The following is a 12,170-nucleotide window of genomic DNA, read 5'->3' as shown; positions in this document are numbered from 1 at the left end:
TAAGAAACTGTTCTCCTGGGAACTTTAAATGTAGCAGAATCTTTTGAGACCCTCCTCAGTTCCTTTAAACCTCGTGGTTTGATATTTGCTCTTATATGCATTATCAACAGTGAGACATGTCTGTTCAATTGAATTAACCACAGGTGGGCTCAATTCAAGGTGTAGAAACATCTCAAAGATGATCAAGACAAATGGGGAGTGCTATAGCAAACTGAAAACTTATGTTAATGATATTTTAGCTTTTCCTTTCAAATAAAATTGCAATAATTCAGTTTTTGCTTTTTCACTATGGAGGTACTGAGTGTAGAGGGATGAGTTAGTTAAAGATATGGATTGTAGGCGGATCCAAGTTTTTCTGTCCCCTCTATTGATGTGTTTATTTTTTTGTTTTGTCTGTGTGACAAAGATAAAGATAAAAGTAGATATGTATTAATGTGAATGTTTTATGGGAAATGCAGTCCCTGATATACCCATGCCATTTCCTTTGTGCTTTGATCATTTTAATGCAGTTTCATTAAAAAATGTTTTAAGCACCTGCAGTTATGAAATCCTCCAACAAGTGGTGCACTTTCTCTTTGCACTGTGTTTTTATCCTGGAGATCAGTGAGTAAATTCATTTCCAAAGCCTTTAATCAAGAGACATTAACTCTGTGAAATTGCAAACAAGCCATTTTAAACCTCTATTAAGAAAATGAGCATTAAAACACATCAGTGTGCAGTTTGTGTAGGAACAGGAGAAACTTTGTAATTGGATTAGGTTAGAGGCTTTGACATATTAGACACTTTGTTTTTTGCTTTGTTTTTTGATTCTGACTCAGATGTCCAGTAAAGAGGAGCGACCCAGCACAGTTTTCATGAAGAAAGCTTTAAAAGGCTTTAATCTGTGGATTTGCTCAGCGAATTGGATAAAAAGGTTAAAAAACCCCACCACAGTGGGACTTTCTGCTTTGGTCTTCATGGGGTATGATAATACAATTCACTGTGGCATACACTGAGATGAAAAATGCAATCATTACCATAGTCATGGATTAGGGGCTTTGGACTGATCAGTGCTGTGGCTCGTTTTCCTCTTCAAATGAAACAAACACCAGAGACTGTTCCTTCCAGTCATTTCATCACATCACAGTCCTTCATGACTTCTTATTTTGTTTGCTTGTTGTGATGGTGAGAGACAAATTTACTCTGAATGGTCCCTTAACAAATTTCCCCTTCAAATCAGTTCGGAGAGGAATGCATATCCATACATGCAACATATTCATTAATTCAAATTATCATCCTCCTGAGTGAACTTTGGTGTTGCATTGATATGTTCTCTCAAGACCGCGCTCGACCTCCTGCCACTTCTTTCCAATATAATGAGGGCTGCTGCCGACCGGTGGCTGTGCCCTGGGCTCTCCAGTGGCCAATCTCTGTGTGGAAGAACTAGAGAGCAGAACTCCGAGCTCTTCCGCAGGAACGGCTCCAAGCTACTTGTTCAGATTCATGGTTGATACCTGGATCAAAATCAAAACTCACGCGGTGGAAGTTTTCACCAAACACATCAATGCAGTGGACAGCAACATTAAATTCACTCGGGGGGATGTCAGGGGGAATCGTTTGGCCTTCTCGGACTGAGCAGTGCACACTGAAGATGACAGAAGCCTCAACATTGAAGTATACAGACAACCCGCACAGATCCATATTTACTCTTTGGGACAGAGGGGCAAGGAGCAAAAGACACATCAGGGAAGCACTGGGAAAGTGGGAGAGCAGAGAGAGAACAAAACATCAATACATTGAACAACATGGTTATTTCTTACAGTGCAGGAGTATCTGAAAACTGTTTTCAACAAACACTGTATCCATGTGCACATCAAGCCCCAGAGGACAAAACACCCAGGCATAAGCAGATCATTGTACGCAGTTCATGCAGCGAGGAACACACAGACATGGGTGGAAATAGACACCTCCTAACAGGAGACCCAACTCCTCAGGACTGAACCACTTACATCTGTCGGACAAGGGAACCCAGTTAAAGGACAACAATGTGCATATCCTGACATGAGAAAAAAAACCCAGTGGAGGTGATTTACACTACACCAATTATCAGCTGCTGACGTTGCAGTCTAGAGATCCTTCCCCAGGTAGCTCAATGCCCATGTGGCTTGACCGTCATGTGACCCTAACAGCTTACTTGATGGTCAGGTGGGTCAACGACTCACACGTGACATTGGCGCGGCTCGAGGCGTTGACTACGCGACGAGAGGTTCAATTGTTTAGACACGAAGAAGCCTTTCAGATGAGAGGTGAGACTTCTTCAAGAACCCTCAACATCATCCATTTGCCTTTGTGTAGGACTTAGAAACATATGATAAAGAGACTGTGTGAAAACAAATACCCCTCATTACAGAATGTTGAAAATACAGCCACTGTCTTAATATGAATAAAGAGCATATAAGAACAATATTACAGCCACTAAACTAGAATGGCCCTCAGTAGAGCATATACCGCAGTCACCTTAAATTCAATCAAGCTGCACCAAATTGCACATATACTCATAGATCTCAGTTCACTAAATGTTCCTGATTATTTTCATCAAGATTCATGAATTATTCCCACGTATGTCAAAAAAGTCCCCAAAGCTCACAGCTCCATATCTGTGAGCAAGTTTCTTGCTTACGAACAAACAAACTAACCAACAAATGGACGGGGGGGGGGTCGTAACCCCCTTGGTGGAGATAATGAGTGAAATAGGAACATGTTGCTAAAAATGAACTGTAATACATATGAATGAGATGACATTTATTAACGATGGTGCACACAAGGTTATCTTTTTGTTGTGAGTTTGATTTCTTTTTTACCCTTGATCTCACAAGGGTAGAATAAAGTTGGAATCCAAAAATATCTGACTTTCCCACTCTTTAGCAAAAAAAAAAGAAGTAAATAAATCTCCCCTTTTTCTGATCCCTCCTCATCCCTACAGAAAAAAACAGCAACAAATCTTTTAATTAGAAATGCAGAGGCAGCGTTTTGATCCTACTCTAAGTTTCCAGCACTGTTTCCACTATGTGTGGGTTGGGGTTTGTTATCTGCATTAACTAAAATCTGAGAAAGAGTAATTCGGTTTAATGGTCCTGGCCAATTATACTTGTTTAAAATGTGGACCGTAAATTACATTAATCCGTAATTACAGTTACAGTTTTCCTGTCAGCGTCTGCATGCGCACTTGTTTGCACACAGCAGTTGTATTTGCATGTATATGCATGTGGGTTGCATACTGAGCAGCTAGTGAGTCATTGGGTCTTTGCAGATCAATGGCTGTCAGTCGATGGATGGCTGAGTGCTTTGCAACGACCACCCAGTCCAAGCACTCTACCCGTTCTGTCGAGCAGCCAGGAAAGGAGGTCACATACTCCCCCCTGCTTTCCTTTTGCTGAGGATATTTTTCTCTCACAGTGTTACTTCATGCTCACACACACATACACTCATGCACGCACACACAGACCAGATAAGCTGATGAATTCAGCCCATGGTGGAGTTCTGGATCAGAGTGGAACTTGTTTCACTACAATGTCAGAAAGCCTAACGAAGACAACGGAGACGGCGAAGGGAAGAGGAGAAAAGAGGATTTGGGAGAAATGAGAGGCTCGGCGAGATAAAAGCTGACGAGATTGAAGAGAAAGGAAGAGGAAACTGAAAACAAAAGACGAACGAAGAATGCCTAATTTTACAGAGGAGGATTTGGAGCACTGCCGGCAGAAATGGGCGAGCTGTGTGTGTAACTGTGAGGGTCCGTGCACCGGTCAGAGGAGGACAATAAAGGTTGCGACTTTGACTGTACTTGTCGGTTCATTGTACAGTCAAAGCTGTGTGTATATGTGTGTATGTGTGTGTACATTTCATTTCAAGCGTGTGTGATTGTGTCATTGTCCTCGATAGGTCAGAAGCCAAAATTGTACAAAAGCAGGAGATTCTCCTGCAACATTAGTGTGTGAATATCTTCATCTTAATGAGTAAAAAACACACATGTTGCATCACCGTACCTAAATATTTAAAGAGGGCACTGGGAAGGAGCAACTAGAGATCCTAATTTATGAATGACTGAAGTGAAACCAATTCAAATATTCATGTTAACTGGAAAATAGTGTTGGCAAGAATATTATTTACTGTGAATATTAAAAAATATTAAATTCATTAAAGACATTTAATTTATGGTTGATGACAAGAAATGATAGATAGATAGATTGGTAGATTGATTGATAGATGGATAATGATATTACATATGTTTATGTGGATCAGATTAACTGCACATCTCTGTCTTTCATCTTATACTGGTCGTCTTAATTAGATTTTCATCTAAAGCATGAGTCATTTCGGATGACTGATGTAAGAAACCAGACAAGTGATTATCCTCAGGAAATGTTCCTCCTCTGACCTTCATTTGAATGCGTCTCAGACAAAATGACCAATAATAAGCCTATAGCAGCAGACCTATATATATATACGTTGTTTAAGTTAGTTCTTTTCAGTAAGATTTTGTAAGTTTGGTTTCAATTAGTTATTTGAAGCTATAAAAAGGGAGGTGAAACATCATGATTGTACAGAGCCCCGACTGCAAATCCATCCCACGATCGCTACCGGCTCCAAATGTGCAAGATGGCGATGTCTGTATCTCACATATTTTGGCTTCATTTATGGACAGTGGGAGGAAGTGAAGACAAGGCGTTCATCGCTATATAAAGTCCATGAGACATAACCACACAGAGAGAAAACAGTGAAGTGTAAGGTTGCCCTGCTGTGTAGCAAAGACACCGAACTTCCTGAAACCGCGTGGAAATATATTTGTGTGCTGTGCATGCACTTTCCTAACTGATGTTCAGATGATGCATTTGAAATGTGGCTTTTAGTCATCATGAGTGGACCTGGGTCATCAAACTCTGTCTGCAAGGGCAGAGGAGAAGCCGGCCACTGCCACAGAGTTGACCTATGAAGTCAACCCCAGAGACGGATGCTTCCTGACTGCAGCACGTGTTGCTGTGAATGATGAGACCATCATGGCGGTGCAGTATAGAGTGTGTGTGGGAATGTGTGTGTGTGTGTGTGTGTGTGTGTGTGTGTGGTGGCCTAGACTCCAAGTGATACTTTTCTACAGAGGAAGTGTGTTTGTGTGAGTCAGAGATCATAAGAGTGTGTGTGTGTTTGTGAAATTTAGTCTGAGCGTTCACAGTAGCAAGGTTGTCTTCTTTGCCTTTCTCCCTGTGTGTGTGTGTGTGTGTGAGAGAGAGAAAGAGAGACAGCCTCAGGAATGTGTGTGTTAGTTCCAGTTCATTGCTTGAGAGCAGAGGTAGAAGCAATCTGCGCACTTGTGTGTGTGTGTGTGTGTGTGTGTGTGTGTGTGTGTGTGTGTGTGTGTGTGTGTGTGTGTGTGTGTGTGTGTGTGTGTGTGTGCGTGTGTGTTTGTCACAGGGACAGAGGGAGAACCCATGGTGACGTCCACAAAGATCAAGGTAGATCAAGGTTAATATGTGTGTGAGTCTGTATGTGTGTGTGTTGGCTGTGGGGAACGAAAGTTCCTCTTGTGTCCACATTGATTAGTTTAGCATTTGTTCGTACATCAGAGGTGAGACTCGGGATTAAAGCCTCGGGGGAATCACGTTAACAAAAATGTAACTGATGGTTGGCAGAGAAAATTTATTTTGAAATGTTTTAAATCCATCTGGATGTCACCTGATCCACCATCCTGCATCTGAGGCCACACACAGCCCATGCAGTTGTGTGTATGTATGTCTGTGTGTGTGTGTGTGTGTGTTCGCATGCAGGTATATTATATGCATGGTAGGTTTCAGTCCAGTGCTCACACTGATGTCGTGTGAGACGTTTGTATTATAGAGTTATGGACGTTCCAGTCCATCGCCCATGCTCCCAGATTCACAGTGACAAAACCAGGGGGGTTGTGCAGTGACAAACCGATGTAGGGTCATGATACAACAAGGTAGAGGTGTGTGCGGCTGTGTGTATGCCTGTGTGAGAGAGAGTGTGTGTGTCTGTGCGTGTGTGTGCTTGTCACTGGCACTGAGGAAGATCTAGTTCATTGCTTCTGCTGACGTGAAACATCCAGGTGGATCAGTGATGCTGCATGTTTGTGTGTGAGCGTGCACATGCTTCAGTGGGAACAAACTCCACAGCAGCAGACGCAGAGCAGATATGAGCAGCTGCCATGACATGTTGGTGCTTTGACAGTGACCTGCATGTGCTTCCCTCTCATGGCTGAGATAATCAGTGTGTCACATACATACACAACAGGCTGGTCATCTATTTAGATCAGCTGCTGACTCATGAAATGCTCACCCGGCCTAATAAATCACCTGTTGTGGAAAAAACGAACACAATTAATTGGTTTGTTCGAAAAAAAGTTTGCATTATGAGCTTACAGGCTTGCGAGGAAAACATATGACGGTGTAAGCGTAAATGAAACAAGGCCACTCTTCCTGTTATGATACAAATATAAAGGTTTCACTCTTACCCACCTGCAACAGGCTGATTAAATATTGAAATCTCCAACTGGCTGATCAAATATTCATTCTTGCCACAGGGCTGTAAAGTACTCATATTATTTCGTTGAGTGGTCTCCCTGGCTTACCGAGAGATCACAAGTTCTGTTCCTGGAAAAAAAACAAGTGTAATCTTTAATTATAAACTGAATCCTTTCAGCTGACTCATTCATTAGACATACGTTACGATGATGGTTGAAACGCAGCGTCGCTCAATTCAGGACATTAATGAAATCGTGAGACGTCATAAGAATGGGAGAGCTGACTGTTGTTTCTTTGTACCCGTGTGTCATTAGATGTTATACCTCAGGGAGAAATGAGAAAGGTGGGAAAGACAGAGGTAATGAGCCAGACTTGAATCCACCTAACGAGTGCATAGAGACAGGCTTCACATGCTGACTAATTGCATGGTCCTATTATTTAAAGTTCATATCAGATAAAGTAATTTCTGTCCTATCGTATCTGCTCCATATCATGTCACGTCATTTCACCAACCCTGTCCTATCTCATCCCGTACCGTCACATTGTACGGTATCGTATCGCATGGCATAACATTGTTTCCCATCCTTTTTCCTATCCTTTCTTCTCCTTCTATCCTTTGTAATACATCTTATTGAATCGTATCCAATCATTTTGTATCGTTTCGTTTTGTATCGTATTATTTAGTATCTTATCCCATTGTATTGTACCATATTGTACCGTTTTGTATCATATCATATTGTCTTGTTTTGTATCAGATTGTATCGTATCACATTGTTTTGCATTGCATCGTATCAAATTGTATTGTTTTTTTAATCGTACCATATTGTATCGTATCAAATTGTATTGTTTTTTTTATTGTATTGGATCGTATTGGATCATTTTGTATAATTTGAATATCATATTGTTTCGTATCTTATCCCATTGTCTTGTATTCTTTTGTCTCTAATCGTACTGTTGTAGGCTACATCATATCGTTTTGTTTTGTATGGTATAGTACGATTTGGTTTTGTATCATATTGTTTTGTATCTTAAATGTTGTATTCAATCATATCGTATAATATTGTATTGTTTTGTATCGTATTGTATTCTGTCGTATCGTACAGTAAAATTTTGTATTGTATCGTATCGTACGTATCGTTTTGTATGGTGTGGCATCATTTTGCACCATATTGTTGTGTATTTTTTATCGTGCCACTTTGCATTGTATCACATTGCATCATAGCGTATAACATATTCTCTCATACTCTGTCTATTTCTGTTCCATCACACTGTATATCGTTGTAACAGTGGAGGATGACCATACACATCGTTCACTCGAAAAAGCTGGAGAGAAAATACAGATGTTGATACCTTGAATGTTCGAATTGTGATGACACTTTTTTCATTTCATATTACAGCACACTGTGCCCGCTGCTCTTAACATATTCTGTTCATTCTAGTTATTACATAACATGAACTGGAGGACTATTGGAAAAAATACTTCCTTTATGGTTGGGAAAGTCGCAGTTTATCCAGACAACCAGCAAGACACACCCACCAAGTCTTTTGGCTGTCACTTTTGTCGAAAAGTTATATATACTGTGCATGTTATATAAGAGAATACAGCTGGTGCCAAAGGTATTAAAATGCTTTCTATGTGGGGCAAGAAATAGCAAATGTCTCTTCAATATGTAGTGCTGCTTCTCCTCGTGGACTGCATTTGCACATTTTATTTATGCGAGGGGTTAAACTCTGACTTCTTTCAGCAACAACAACAAACATTTTCTCTGTGCTGCTGTCCCGAGACTTTCCTCTGACTGTACTTTTACACATTTTTATACGTGACAGCTCTTTTAAAGCTAACTCGCTGTTCCCTGACATAGCAAGACAGCCAAGTAATATATGTTTTGCTTGCTGCTGCCTGCATTAATGATGGCTTCCATGCAAAATGGATTAGATCAGGAACTACATTGAGCGACCGAGGCAATACGCGGCTCACATGTGTTTGCCTCCCACTCCTGTCCAACTAAATGGAGCCCGTGCCAATATAAGAAAAAGAAGAAGAAGAAATTCCACTGAATATGCAGTTTGTGTCACTTTTACTCTCGGTATGAACCATTACTTCTAGGAGCATGTTTTGAGTGTACACACCGTATCGACTGTCAAATGGTAAATACAATTCTCCCGGGATATGACCTATACATGATTTTTTTTACAGTGTATATGTGATAGTTTAACACAGAGAACATCTCCTGCATTTATTCCCACAGCACTTGAATCCCTTTTCACTCGTGTCCCTGTCCTCAACACTGTGCTGTATTACAGAGAGGACAGAAACTCTGATGTGTCTCTGTTTTGGTTATTCTCCTATTTTTCTGCAGGAAATGTTTGACTTTGAGAAAACAATGGGGCTGTCAGTTAACTGTGTCTCCTGATGTCTCCCAGGGGTTTAACACTTGTATGGCAACACTGACCCAAATTATTTCCTAGTTGGAAACTCACAGAAAGTCTCTGTGTTGCCTTTATAGCTATTTGCCAGAAAAGATGCATTCGTATGTATAATTAATGAAATGCCAAGAGAAGACACACAACTTAACTGCAGCAAGATCTGATGGATTCAACACTGTCAACATTTTGACAGATACAAAATCACCTTTTGTCCAATTACTGCCTGTTACTTCACCCAGGAGCATTTCAAGGGACTTTAGGGGCCCGAGGGAGAAGAGATCTGGGCCCCCCAAGGAGCATATGATACCAAAGGACATCATTCCAATCCTCACACTTTGGTTTCTTTTAGTATCAATAATATAAACAAAGTGCATACTGTACAAACACATAAAGAATAGTAAAGTTGTAAAGTTTAAGTGCAAACTCCCATTACCATACAGCCACTCTAAAATTATAAAGCTTTCGGTAGAAATCTGGTGGAATAGTGGTGTTGTTATGATGCTTTTTGACCGTGGAAAAATTGTTGTTGCTTTTTCACTGATCTATGGATCTTGATAAAAAGAAAGTCGGACATATTTATCTGCTATCTATCTGTGCTATCTATCTATCAGGTGTGTCCTCTACTGAGTGCCGTCATGTTTTTGGATTATACAGTTCAATCCACCAAATCTATATTTTTCCAAATCTACCTGGAGGCGTGTATAAATAGAGTTTTCTACGATATGGTGACCACCTTTTTTGTCCATGTTTCATCCCAGACCTTTTATAATTTGAGAGCTCTCTGTATTGGTGGAGAGAGTGTGTTATTTCTGAGGCTGTTATTGACCTTCTGTGCCTCTAAATGTTGTGCTTTTCAGTTCCGCGGCGATGGGACTCTGTAGGCTTCAGTGTGGTGGAGAACGTTCAGCCTCAGCAGCAGCACTTGTCTTTCATTTTGGATTTCTTTTATTTTCTCTCACATCCTCTACTGCTTCTCCTCGTCTTTCTCCCTCGAGTTAACCCACTCGTGTGCCTTCATACGAACATGCACGCTCTCTCTCTCTGTCTGTCTCTCTCTCTCTCTCGAAGCTTTCTCGGCATAAATGTCGACAACACACTATTGCCAAAGCCCCTCAATAATTTTTATGAGAGGACAAAGGACGAAGACGAATAATATCTATTTTCTTATTGAATTGGTCACCCCCAACTACGCTGCTTATTACAGTTACAAAGGGTTGCTAGGTTACCACAAGCACGTGACACATGCCACTTGTAATTTTAGGTTCTTTGTCAGATAATCTAGCACTGGTGTGTTGCAAGTCTGTGGCGTTTTCCAGGCCTGCTTCATTTACTTTCCCCCCGCATTTTCCTCTAGTTATTTTACCTTTTCCTTTAGTTATTTTCCCCATTGCTTCTATTCTCTAGCTTTCCTAAAAAAAACCTGATCGGTCTGTGTAATATATCAGTCATACACTTCTTATACACCAAATTAGTGTTTTTTTTTATGTGGGTAAATATGCTAAAAAAGGCGCTTGACTCCTTTCTATTCCTTTTTGTTTTTTTCCCCTGCTGCATCATGTCTGACTAGCAAACAAACCGAAAACTGAGGCGCTCTCTCACCTCACTGTCTCACCCAATAAGTGCGTTTATCCGGGTGTCTCATTTCCATCACTGCCAGAGTCGATAAAAACCCTTGTCTACTGCAAAGTATTTCACCGATTGTATCCGTTGCCAGTCCTTCATTCACAGAGCAAGGTACAAAATATGATAAATTATAGATCAACCAGTTCGATGTTTTCTTGCTCACATTGTGCCTGAGAAAGTTTCCCCTGTTTGTGAGCTGATCTCAACGATTTGCTTGATGTTGATACTTTCACCCACTCGTCCCAGGTTTGGCAGAATATAGAACAAAAAGCTGTTTACGGTTGATTGAACTTTAAATTATAGTAATTGAGTTGTTTTTTCTTATTTCATGTACATTTCCTTATAAGAATCAATGTGTGGTTAATATCTTTCTCGTGTAACTTAGAGGTTTGCAACGTTTCTGGAAAATTGCCTCACAGCCTCACAGGTTCACTTGGGCCTGTGACTCCATTTATAAGGGAAATAAGGGAATGGCCAGAGTAATAGTCCAATTAGACGTCTATGTTGGTGAAAATACATTTTGCTCCACTTGATTTATTAAATGCATAACTTGAGTAGATAATCTAAAGTCAGGAATTTACAGTAAATCCAGTGAACATTTTAAACACCACTATGTTATAACATGTTTCATTTTTGCTGCTGCTTCTGGTGATTATCTGCCTGTGGTGGAATATTTCTGAAATGTGTTTCTGAAATAGTTTTGTCATTTAATTTGGTGCATTGCATTATTGATTATATCACAAATTAACACACAATTAACTAACACTTCAAAGAACCAGTTAGTGCCTTTATTGGTAGAGTTGCAGCACAGCGTCCTGTGACTAAAAATATCTGTATATAGCTCTGAGCTTTTTTTCTGTCATGTGTCTGCAGAAGAGCAGAACATGCAACATGCAAAGAGCCATTTAGCACATTATATGCACATGCATATTACATATTTAAAATCTGTTTCCTGTGTACTCAGGCGTATTTGTGTTGCTCTCTGAGTGTGTTGTGCGTGCGTGTTGGAGGAAAAGATAGGGCTCCGCCATGAGTGCGGGTTGCCGTAGAAACATAAGAGGCAGAGCTCAGGGCTGCGCGGGAGATGATCAACTTCTGGACAAAAAAATAAAAGACTTGTCAGATCTGCCTACCTATGTGCCAGCTACTCTCAAAGTGTGCTCGCTGCTTCAAGGCTGGTCTACACACAAAATGACACACACACAAACAAATAGATTAACCAAGGTCAACCGCTAGCAGCGTCGATCATGGGTTGTCTCCTTTTCAGAAAGTGTTTGCATGCTTTAAACGTGCAAAATTACCAGACAATAGGTAATAATCAGTTATCAATAGGATCGTAGGCATGCGTATGTGTATTATGTATTAATGTGATGCTCGCTGTATGAATGGTTAATTGCGTGTGACCTCTCAGACAAGGTCTCATCATCCCGGTGGAGAAACACTGAACTCCTGTGTACTGTCACACTACGAGACTCAAAATGATGACAGTAATTCTGCTGGAACACTGCTTAAGTAAACACAGCGGGAGGTGTGTAGCTCCTGCATAAATTCATAGTGAACTGACAAATTGGAGTTGATGCGCTGTTTTCTTCTCGGGGTATTTGAACA

This window comes from Hippoglossus hippoglossus, chromosome 21 (assembly GCF_009819705.1).
Source record: "Hippoglossus hippoglossus isolate fHipHip1 chromosome 21, fHipHip1.pri, whole genome shotgun sequence".
NCBI lineage: Eukaryota > Metazoa > Chordata > Actinopteri > Pleuronectiformes > Pleuronectidae > Hippoglossus > Hippoglossus hippoglossus.
The sequence above is the reverse complement of the archived record's forward strand: the minus strand, read 5'-3'. Positions refer to the sequence as shown.